The sequence below is a fragment of the Gekko japonicus genome, unplaced genomic scaffold (assembly GCF_001447785.1).
Source record: "Gekko japonicus isolate JY-2015 unplaced genomic scaffold, Gekko_japonicus_V1.1 scaffold2860, whole genome shotgun sequence".
In the NCBI taxonomy this organism is placed as follows: Eukaryota; Metazoa; Chordata; class Lepidosauria; order Squamata; family Gekkonidae; genus Gekko; species Gekko japonicus.
This window is the reverse complement of record NW_015169873.1, coordinates 191,828-203,012: the sequence shown is the minus strand read 5'-3', so window position 1 is coordinate 203,012 and position 11,185 is coordinate 191,828. Positions and strand designations below refer to the sequence as shown.

At 47.4% G+C, this 11,185-nt stretch overlaps 1 pseudogene; it reads right to left on the bottom strand.

Moving 5' to 3' along the window:
* Positions 1-1,788: 1,788 nt before the first annotated feature.
* Positions 1,789-6,474, bottom strand: LOC107115686 (annotated as a pseudogene).
* Positions 6,475-11,185: the final 4,711 nt, after the last annotated feature.

The window sequence follows — 11,185 nt, the reverse complement described above, 5'->3', positions numbered from 1 at the left end:
CGGCACATACGTGCTGAGGCTAATTTCAGGTAACCGTGTACTGTTCCATATTACCTCAAAAACATTAAAAAATGAACAGGAACACTAGGGCAACTGAGAAACATTCTTAATAAGATCCCCAGTAGCTTGAAAAACTGATCCAGACCCAGGGATACAAGGTTGCCATTGGTGTCCATGGCAACACCCAGGGACCAGTGTAACAGGATAAGTTGTACAGCCATATTTGTCCATGCAAAGTCCCAAAAACAAGAACAAAAACGGTGTAATTGGGACCAACCAAATTGATACAGAACACTGCAAGCTTTTGAACTCAACAGAGCTCATTGTCAGGTTGGATGTTACAAAATTTAAAAAGACAGAAGGGGACACCTCACTGAAGAAGCCGCTGGGTATCTCACGAAGAACGCCTATAAGAGCACACCATAAGTTCAGGGCCTGAGGATTCTGCCTTTTACCCCTGCGGTTCTGTTGGGCCTGAAGGCTGACACGGTACTTTGTGCTAATTCAGTTGGTCCTAATAAAAGGGACTGAGAGGCAGTGAACCTGTGAACATCAGTGTTAGGCAGCAACATCAGGAAAGGCCTAGGCAGTGATGGCAAACATTTTAGAGACCGAGTGCCCAAACTGCGACCCAAAACCCACTTATTTATCACAAAGTGCCAACACGGCAATTTAACCTGAATACCGAGGTTTTACTTTAGAAAAAACAACTCATACATTAACTTAAGATGATCCAAACTAAGGAAAGCAATCCCAAATGCTTTCATTTACTTAAAATTACTTGGCAGAGAATTCGATACTTTAACGATGGGCTGGGCCTGGCTGGGGCAATGGCATGCGTGCCCACAGAGAGGGCTCTGAGTGCCACCTATGGCACCCGTGCCATAGGTTCGCCACCACTGGCCTAGGCCTTTATGCCCTGTTGTTGGCCCTCCAAGGCAACTGATTGGCCACTGTGTGAGACAGAAAACGGACAAGACCGACTTGTGGTCTGAACCAGCAAGGCACTTCTCAAGTTCTTACTCAGTCACATGTTCTGTGACTCAGTAGCTGTTTTGAAGGTCTACCAGTAGTCTGGGGTGGTGTTAAGAGTAGTTTTATGCCAAATGGTCTCACTGATGTCTTAAGCTGTCAAACTCTGCTTGTGCTGTGTTTATGCCCTGTCTGGGTTCCTTACTGTTGGCTTTAGAATGCATGAGGGTTTTTTTCAATGTCTTGTGGAATACGGTTTTATTAACAGAGTGTTTTTAATTTGCCGGTTGCTTCAAAACGTCTCCGGCGAAGCAGCCTGTACATTTTTCTAAATAAATCAGTCATAATGGGTGTGAGATGGCTGAAGTGCACACAGTTCAACCTCGTGGATCAAGTCCCTGGATGGGAGACCGGCATTTTCTACCTTCCATTTCATGATAGAAGAAAGGCAGAAGACAAATGGTGTGGGAGAGCTGGTTTGGGGTTCCCCGTATATGCTCTCTTACCGTCCTTAACGTCTCCTTCCTACTTCAAGAGGGCCCCTCCAAGATCCAGGCCCTGTCAGCACCACGGACACATACCAAAAGCCACAGAAGCAGAAGAATAAAGATTTTATTGAATGAAAACATTCTTCGCGTTGCCAAAAATATATCTAGAGGAAGGCAACTTTTATCTCGTCTCTTGTACTATTAAGAGTTGCGGCTATTAAGAGATCAGAGAGTGTTATGATTTAAAATCCGTCAGCTGCTAAGCTTATATATATCTAGAGAAAGGCAACTTTTATCTCGTCTCTTGTACTGTTAAGAGTTGCAGCTATTAAGAGATCAGAGAGTGTTGTGATTTAAAATCCGTCAGCTGCTAAGCTTCCTAAGTAGCAGAAGTCTGTATTTTAAATTTTTAAAAAAGGAGAAGAAGAGGCTGTAATGCATTAAGAGAGCTGGCATGTCACGCAACGCGACGCCCTCGCAAATGACAAGACGAGGCATTTGCTACGGTGGCTGTGTCTGCCAGCGGCCTGCTGGGGAAATGCTTTTGTTTTTTCACTGAAATTGCCGTTTCAAAGGTACTTCATGGCTTCCCAGGACGCTGAACGGCTGACACAGAAAAAAATGCTCCCCCGTGTTGTCTTTGTAAATATTAGCTGGGCGCTAATAAAAGCCAGGACCCGCTCACAGACGATGCAGAGACAGAACCAGTCCATGTGGAGATTAAGCTTCTGAGCAGAGATATGATGACTCTGAGGAATGCCTTGGAAGGTCTGCATTTTTGCAGCAATTCATATTATTACGGTGCAAAACAGCCTTCCAGCGTCCTTCTCTTGATGTCCTCCCACAGCTAAACCCTCTCCATTGGAAACCTACAGTTCAGCCGGCCATTGAATAGATATCAAAGTCCTGGATCCAACCACTGATATTACCTCCCTTCCAATAAAATTCCCTCCCATCGGAGTCATTTAAAATGGTCGACATGATTGCTGTAAGTTACCATTTCCCCAGACCCCGACCCCAACATGCCCATTAAAAAAATCCCATTGGGAAAAGACATATCCTGTAAAAATGGCACAGTTCTCTGCATTCATCTTCCAGATGGGAAGACTGGTACCCTGTTCCCCAATCAGCCACCACTCCCTAACCCAGAAAGGCACATAAATCTGACACGTTTTGCAGTCATGGCAGGGGAAACCAGAGGGGTCATAAGATCCACCAGATATAATGACCTCCCCGTAGTATATGTCATCCACAACACATAGACAATTCTCCAATATCCAGTCCTGCCATTTTTAAGTGCGTAATATATATTTCCAATGTAAAGCAGCACTGTTTGTTGAAGGCATGTCCTCCTCAGTATGCCTAGAGAACCCTTTCGTGGAAATGTTACGATTATTCAGATTTATCAGTGCATTCCCGTGGCCCTGTTAGTCACACATTTAGTCAGGCATGGCCCAGCATGACAATGAATGAAGAGAAACCGGAGCCGAGCAGGAGTCGTGAACATCTGGCTGTCGCAAACGCTTGGCGGTGACGTCTTTCCCGGCCCAACCTCAATCAAAGAGGAACCCAGGATCTGGAGGATAACAGAGCGAACCTTGGAGGTCGTCCTCAAAATCGTAGGCCTTTTCAAGGACCCTCTGGGCATCTTGCGCAAAGCTGTCCAGGGCCGTGTGCAGCAGGTAGTAGGCGGCCACAAAAGAGACGCCCCCAGCGACTAAGTTGTCCAAAAGCGGCAGCTTGTTCTTCACTAGCCGGGCAGCCACTTGACCGTAGAGGGCGGCTTGGCTCAAGACGCTGTGGACCGTGTTCTCCGAGAGATCCTTCCCTAAGGTCGAGCGGACCTGACTCTTCAGTTCACAAGACGGCTTAGAGGACGCGAGAGCCAAGGCCCCCAGGGAGGCGTCATCCAGGCCGAAATTCCTGCGGTACGAGACGAGCGTCTTCATGAGCATCGGGATGTTCAGGTGGATGGGAAGGCCAGGCAAAGCGGAGACAAAGCAGGCCAGCAGGGCCTTCTTCCAAATGTGCTTGCGCAGGGAGTCCTTCTTCTTCTGCACCGCCGCGGCGGTGACGGAAGGCCTGGAAACGGGTCGGCCGGCGCCGCTGCGACGCACGCAAGTCCTGGTCCGCCTTGGACCGAACGAAGTAGAAGCGCTTGCCCATGGCTTTCACGGCACGGGCCAGCTGCACGTGGCTCTCCCGGAAGCGCTCGGAGGCGACGATGACGAAGAAATCGTACCTCTCAAACCCGGTCTGGTGCAGGTAGGTCTCGGCTTGGAAGCAAGGGGTGCCGATGCCAGGCAAGTCCCAGAGCCGGACACTGGGCAGGTGAGGGTGCTGGTACGGCGTGGGGCAAGCCGTGGTCTCAATAACGCCAGTGCGGGCGGCACAGGGGTCGCTGTCGTGTAGACCCCGCAGCGCATTGATGAAGGTGGATTTGCCCGCCCCCGATTCGCCTGTCACTGCGATGTCCAGTGTGGTGGTGTCCAGGGAATCCAGGAGCGACTGGACCTGAGTGGACACTTCCAAGACCACGCGGGATTGGATCAGGGAGCCCATCTCCCTGAGGTCCTGCTCTCGGATCTCAACGGCATTCATGGCGGACGCTCTGCAACAGCGCAAGAGAAAGAGCAAAAGAGTCAAGGTTAGTGGTGGCCGCAGTGAGGGCTTTTTTCCTGGGGGAACGCATCGGAACGCAGTTCCGGAACCTCTTCAACAAAATTCTTTTTAAAGTGTTTAAAAGTTCATGAATTTTCAGTACACAGATTAGAAAACTTCATTGCCCTCTTGAAAGTTCCGGCCAATGTGCCCTCTAAGCTGGTGAATCTTGTGAGCAAAAATTCTACTTTGTGAGCTGCTGGCATTCAAGTTGTGAGCGAGCGATTTGGCTACTGCATCAATTAGTTTGCTCTGGAGCCCTCCTTCCTGAGCCAAGACAAAAATGTGTGAGCCGGAGGCTAAAAAACTGTGAGCTGGCTCACAGTATCCCAGCTTAGAGGGAACACTGGTTCCGGCACCTCTTTTTCCAAAGAAAAAGCCCTGGCCGCATTGTATATATTTCATGCAAGCCAGCATCTGAACTACAAACCCCAAATTGCTTCCAAAGGAACTTGTATTTCTGGCTTTCACAGGGATGGGGACATTATCCCAACTAACATCAGGATAAATTTTAGGAGTTGTGTAGAAGACACAGTTTACTAGGTCAAACATCAGTAAGAAAAGCTGCACTTTTTGAAGTTCTGTCTTTAGAATTTCCCTTTCATGGAGATGGCTCAACCAGCCAACAGACTCTTTTCATGAGAAGATAAAAAGAGCCCTGCTGGATCAGACTGATCATTCTTCCATTCCACTGTCCTGTTTTAGCTACAAGAGGCGCAGCAGTGAAAGCCTCCTCTTACAGCTGTTTTTAAGCATCAAGGCCTCACACCACTGATGGGCCTGTCCTCCCCGAATTTGTCCAATCTCCTTTTAAAGCCATCCGAAGGTGCAGCCACCACTGCATCTAGCAGCAGTGAGTTCCACAAGTTCATGATGCATTGTGTTGAAGAAGCAGGTCTTTTATTTCCAAATAACTTTCAAACCACCATGATTTGCAAGTCAGAGCATCTGCAGAGCCACATTCCCCACGTGTGTCAGGTGACCACCACCTCCACACTGGGCTGCAGATCAAGAACTGCCATTACACGGGGAATGCTAGCTACATAAACCATCCCTTAAAGGTATAAGGGCCTTGTCCTCCTTTGAATCATGTTATCCTAACCTGCACGCTTCAACACATAACGGCATCCCCACATCTCCCACAATCAGGAACAGACTCAGCAGGAGTTCAGGATGGTAGACAAAAGAAGCATGTGTGAGTGTGTGAGTGTGTTTGTGTGTGTATATAAAGTGTGTCAAGTTGCTGCTGACTTATGGGCACCCCAGCAAGGGGCTTTCAAGGCAGGCAAGAAGCAGAGGTGGCTGGCCACTACCTTCCTCTGCAGAGCCTTCCTTGGTGGTCTCTATTCCAAATATCAACAGAGCTTAACTTAGACTTATGGCCACCCCAGCAAGGGGCTTTCAAGGCAACCAAGAAGCGGAGGTGGCTGGCCACTGCCTTCCTCTGCAGAGCCTTTTTTGGTGGTGTTCCTTCCAAGTGTCGACCATGCTTAGCTTAGACTTACCAGTGTTCCCTCTAAGCGGAGTTACAGTGAGCTAGCTCACAGTTTTTTATCCTCCAGCTCACACATTTTTGTCTCAGCTCAGGAAGGATGGCTCCAGAGCAAACTAATTAATGCAGGAGCCAAATGGCTTGCTCACAACTTTAATGCCAGGAGCTCACAAAGTAGAATTTTTGCTCACGAGACTCCACAGCTTAGAGGGAACATTGCTTATGACCACCCCAGCACACGGGGCTTTCAAGGTAAGTGAGCAGAGGTGGTTGGCCACTGCCTTCCTCTCCAGAGCCTTCCTCGGTGGTCTCCCTTCCAGGTATCACAACCGTGCTTAGCTTCCAAGATCCAGCTACACCCTGCCGCCTTCCCTCCCAAGCGCCATGCAGGCACACATTAAAACAGAAAGCATTATTAAGAGTAAAACAGAAAGCGCAACAAGCATCGATTTCAAAAGAGGAAGCAAGCGCCTTAGAGGAAAGGAAGCGTTTCTTTTTTTAAAAAAAATGCAGAAATCAATCAAATCAGCCAGCGAAGCTTCTGAAACGACAAAAATCTGTTGCTGTTAAAGGCACAGGAGCAGGGGCCAGGAGAGAAGGTGGCCTCCTCCCACGCCATTCTTAGCTGCCAAGCTATGGAATGAAGGCATGCCAGTGCCTAATGTCCCAAGGCTGATCTTTAGTAACACCGTCCTCCCCGCGGGGAGGGGGAAATCTTACTTATAGCCCTGCCGATGAAGCCTTCTCTACCCTTTGAATGTTTGTCCTACTCCACCGCTCTTGTTATACTCACTGCATTTTCCAACCTAATTCTCAAGGGGAAGCAGCGCCGGTAAATGGATTGTTTTCCTCGTAGGTCGTAGGTGGAAAGGAAAGAGAAACCATCTCATTGCAGGGAGGTGGAACAGGAAATGCGCTGATTGGCTCGGCATGGGGGAGGACGGCGACCGGCAGCCTATGATCGCCGCGTATGCAAATCGTTTCCAGGGGAAGGCGGGTCCTGAGTCCCTGCGGGGGTTAACCCTTGGCTGTCACGTCATTGTCTGTGATCACAAAGATCGATTCGGGCGGGGCACCGTGTCGGTCTGAAGCCGTAGAACGAAGTCCAGCGGCACCTTTCAGACCATCACAAAGTTTAATTCCGGGTGTAAGGTTCCGTGTGCACGCAGGCTGCGGGATGATCAAAGCAGCGTGTTCGCTGCAAAGAGGAATTCCGGCAAAAGTCTTTGGCTGTGTCACAGACACTAAATAATCCACTTTCCAACTGGATTGTACCGTGTGAACTAGCAAAATCTAGTTGGAAAGTGCATTGAAAGTGGATTATTTAGTGTGCATGACCGCGGCATCCGTTCCCTTTATTTATTGATAAGCGCCTAGGAGGAATAGGGAGTAAACAGCGACATAGCAGAGTTTGTGAGTGATACCCAGTTATTCCGAGTGGTGAAAAAACAGGAGTATAAGTATTATTTCAGGGGGTGGCTGTGCTGGTGTACTGCAGTAAAACAGCTAGACTTCAGTTCAGTAGAGAGAGCAACCAGACTTTTTTGTGGTAGGCGCATTCGCGAGTCAAAAACCCCTTTGTCAGATGCAGCTACAGCAGCACGAAGGGAGCCTTTTAAAAATAGATATTAATAAATGTTTATTGAAAATTGTAAAAATTACAACAGCCAGTGTTAGTGTCACAACAATAATACAATATTGCACCAACAGCATCTTCAGACGACAGCCTTTAAACAACCTGTAAGCCACACTCCTACAAAAGGAATGCAGATATTACCAAGCCATTTTAGGAAAATGCAGTCTAAATAGAAGAAGAAGAGATTGGATTTATAGCCCGCCCTTCACTTGGAGTCTCAGAGCGGCTTACAAACTCCTTTCCCTTCCCCTCCCCACAACAGACACCCTGTGAGGTGGGCGGGGCTGAGAGAACTCTGACACAAACTGCTCTTTTTCAAGGACAGCTGTGCCAGAGCTTGTGACTGACCCAAGGTCACATCAGCAGGTGCAAGTGGAGGAGTGGGGAATCAAACCCGGTTCTCCCAGATTAGAGTCCGCACCACTTAACCACTACACCAAACTGGCTCTCACATCTTTAAAGCGAAAAAGCGAATGAGAATATATAAGGATATGATTATAGTACATCAATTCCACATCATTTCAGAGGAGAGACAATATATAATGATACGGTTGTTCCAGACTGTGATTTTTTGACTCCAAATCCTGGGCTGTGAAATCCAAAAAGGGAATTCCACCAATTTTCTGTTAGATTAGAAAGACCAAGGTGAGGTTCGGATTGGGAAATGGAATCAGAAATTTTATTCATTATAAAAAATTCCCAGATGTTTAAGTACCAATTTACTATGAAGAGAGATTTGACTCCTGAACGCTTGTACCCCCCAAACCCTTTTTGGTTTCTAAGTTGCTACTGGACTGCAGTCTAGCAGAAGTGTTGTAGTAGGGATAATCTGATTTTTATTGTATTTTTGACCATGTAATGGCCACCGTTTGCATTGCTCGCATAGTATCTTTTTTCTTAGGCACTTTGCTGTTCACATTGTTGCTAACACTGTCTTTGAATTTTGTATTCCTAATCCTTTTGCATTGTTCACCAGATGTCTTATGCTGTAGGATTAAAAGCAAAACTCACTCTCTTTATTCTGTAATCCGCCTCCAGCCACAGGAGGCAGGGCGAGCTATCAACAGGGGAACTAAAAAGGGCTCCAAATGGAACTCTCCAAAATAATTGAAGGGGCAGCGACCTGGCCGCTGATAAGCAATGTAAATAGCCACAGATTGATGCATGTCGGAACAGAAAGGGTTGTTACAACGTAAGGCCATGTTGATAAGCAAAATACATGTAGGCCAATGTGATTGGGTGGCTTTAGGATTAAGGAGTTTAACTTGAAAGAAAGAGCAGGTGAGTTTTGGAAAGGAAGGGTTAAGAGGAGAGAGCTCTGCTGGAGAGTTAAAAAACAAGGTCATCTTCAAAATGCCCAGCTCAGAACACCCTTCATGTGAATGCAAGGTAAAGGAAGGAAGACTAAGATAGGCCCTGGTCACTTGGGAGAATTTCCCCAGCAAGAGGGACGGATCGGGGGCACATCAAGCGGGCGTGATCACACCGCAACATCTGGGAAGCATCACACATCCTGATCCGCCCCTTTGGCCCGTAAACGTGCATTAAAAAGGTACTACCCAAAGAGCACTACCTTCCGGATAATGCGCGGCAACTCCAGGCGTCTCATCGGGGAAGTGCTGGTAGCCCGTCACAGCCAGCGCCGTTCCCCGTCCCACGCGTGCACACAAACGCGCAACATCCTTTTTGCCGCGCTACATCTGATCGCCTGCCAAAGGCCGGAGCACAGAGCCACGGGGCGCGTCGGATCACGCTCCCGCGGTTCTTTTTGCTCCGGCTCTACTTTGCCTCTCTTCAGCAGCGCAGTATCCCGCTCGTGTGACCGGGACCATAAATTTCCTCCCCCCCGCCCCCTCCTAGCAAGGCTCCTGTGCCCTATGAACAAGCAGAAATTGAGCGAGTAAAGCTTTTCTGAGTTTTTATTTCTCTGAAATGTTTTGTGGTGTTTTGTAGATGATTTTTTTCTTTTCTTTTTTTACTGTGACTGTTATGTTTTTGAACTATATGTAGGCCTCTGAGCCCCTTTCCCCCCCCCCATGGAAAAATAACATGTATTGTAAATCAATAGAGATGTGATGGGAGTTGTAGATTGCGTGCTGGCCTCAAAAACCCACCCATCACCTTTAATGTCTGTGGATAGGCAGTGGCAGTGAGGAAAATGCAGATACCTACTGTGGATTTGCTGTGCCTTGGTTATTTTTGATTTGGACAATTTGTTCCATAGTATGAATACTGATTGGAGCTGCGGTGGCTCAAGTGGTTAAGACGCTGAACTGCAGGCTGTGGAAGGTCAGTAGTTCAGCAGTTCGAGACCCGGGTGCAGACAGGGTGAGCTCCTGTCTCTAGTTCCAGCTCCTGCCAACCTAGCAGTTCGAAAGCAAGAAATTGCAAGTAGATAAATAGGTACCACTTTGGTGGGAAGGTAACAGCGTTCCGTGCGCCTTGGTGTTTAGTCATGCCAGCCACATGACCACGGAAACGTCTTCGGACAGCGCTGGCTCTTCGGCTTTGAAACGGAGATGAGCACCGCAACCCTAGAGTCGGATTCGACTGGCTTTCGAGCAAGGGAACCTTTACCTTTACCTTTATGAATACTGATTAGTATTCCATAATATGAATACTAACATGTTGGTGGGGAAAAACAGGAATATATGGATACTGATTCTGATGCTTAAAAACAAAAGTGAGTCCTGAATACCAGGAATGGTGTTGGGTATTACTAGTTGAAAACACTCAGTATGTCTGGGGTTAAATGTTTGTTGATGTTACTCACAGGAAGTCACATGTTTCTCATGTAACCAATGTTCTTTAGATGTGGATTGCCCCGGAATTTTCTCCCTGATCTAGGAATTTGATTGGGACTAAAGTGACAAGGTGTATTACCATTTTATGGCTTCTCTTCCCGTCTTTGTTTGGTGTTCTGAAGAACAAGAAGAGCAGCCGATTATGCTCTGTTGTTATTTTCATCCCAGTTACCCTTCCCATGCTAGAATTTAGTCAAAACTTTATATTTAAATCACACATGGACTCTCAGTCTGAATTATTTTACTCTGGCTCTGCTGGACTATCTTATCTCTGCTAAATACCATTTTTTCAATATCTCACTATCACCCAACAAATGGACAGGGAATAGGGAATAGGACAGGAAAATTATGGCTGACACCTCCACTTTGGGAAAGCCTGGAGATTTGGGGATGGAGGAGTTTGAGAAGGAGAGGATGCTCAGTTATAGTGCAATGTCATTCTAGGATTTCTGTTTTTTCCCCTAGAGTCTATGGTATGCCATAGAGACCACTTCCTTCAAAGGAGTTACCTCCGTATGGCACAAGTATTGCACAAGGTTTGCTCGAGGGATGGAAAAGGTGTTTGTTTTACAACTTCAATGTATTTATTTGTCCATGGGTGCCCAATAGGGTTGCCAACCTCCAGGTGCTGACTGGAGATCTCTTGGGATTGCAACTGATCTCCAGGCTTTGGAGATCAGTTCACCTGGTGAAAAAGACTAATTTGAAAGGTGGACTCTATGGCATTATATACAGTTGAAGTCCCTCCCCTCCCCCTGCTTTCCTCAGGCTCTACCCCCTAAATCTCCAGGTACTTCTCAAGCAGTATCTGGCAACCCTATTGGAATCCTCATCTGATGGATTAGTCACCAAGTATTTTTGCTCCTTTGCCAAGCAAAGAGCTGTGTCTGAGCCGCAGAAAGACTCAGACGAGCCTTTCACAAAAATATTTTATGTTCATGTCTACAAATAAAGACGGGGATTTTTTAAAAAAAAATTAAGCGTGCAGAGCCGGCCTCCCCACCACTAGGCCTAGGATCACCATGGTAACCAAGCCCCGAGGGAAGGAAGTGGCTGTACTAAGCAAAGGCAGCTACGTGACAACCCTCATATCGCCGTGTGGGCGGGCCCTTTGCAGAGGCGGGGATTTCGT